The 578-nt window shown below is 44.3% G+C and overlaps 1 pseudogene; it reads left to right on the top strand.

Annotated features, from left to right (window-relative positions):
• Positions 1 to 578, top strand: part of LOC107697681 (opsin-5-like) — a 13,073-nt pseudogene that overhangs the window by 11,183 nt on the left and 1,312 nt on the right.

The following is a 578-nucleotide window of genomic DNA, read 5'->3' as shown; positions in this document are numbered from 1 at the left end:
AAAATCACCGAAGCTGTTTACACTGTGAAATGAATATTTTACGTACATTCGTACTCACATCTGCACTTTGTTGTTTCTGATGAGAGCAAAACACCGTGTTTCAGTGTTGACTCATCTGAAAGTCTCTGATTGGCCATTGCATTCATAAGCTCAACAGAATCCTGTGTGATTGGTTATAATGCGCAGCACTGTAAAAACGCGTCTGGCTCAGCGCCAGCCAAAGAACGAACGCAGATTTGAATTTGGCAGCTGATGCTGTGCCGCACTGAATGTGCTAATCGTATCAAATATATAAAAAATATTCAGCCATTTTTGGTCTTTTGGAAGCTGCATTCAAAATCCACTTTGCTTGAAATCCTGAGGGGGCACAGTTGAAATCGCGTTCTTGGAGGAGCAGTATTTCGGCTGGGCCCCCCTCTGGTCTAGTGCCCTGGGCAGGGCAGCTTTCAAATACTTTACGCCCGTGCGTTACTCCGTCCCTGGCTGTCTACAGTGTGTGAAACGTGGTTTGCGAGTGGTAGTGATAGTAGGGATCTGGAAACACATAGTAAGAATTGGTTATAAAAACTGAAACAGAA

Source organism: Sinocyclocheilus anshuiensis, unplaced genomic scaffold, assembly GCF_001515605.1.
Source record: "Sinocyclocheilus anshuiensis isolate Anshui unplaced genomic scaffold, SAMN03320099.WGS_v1.1 scaffold446, whole genome shotgun sequence".
Taxonomy (NCBI): Eukaryota; Metazoa; Chordata; class Actinopteri; order Cypriniformes; family Cyprinidae; genus Sinocyclocheilus; species Sinocyclocheilus anshuiensis.
This window is presented reverse-complemented; position numbering and strand designations above follow the sequence as displayed.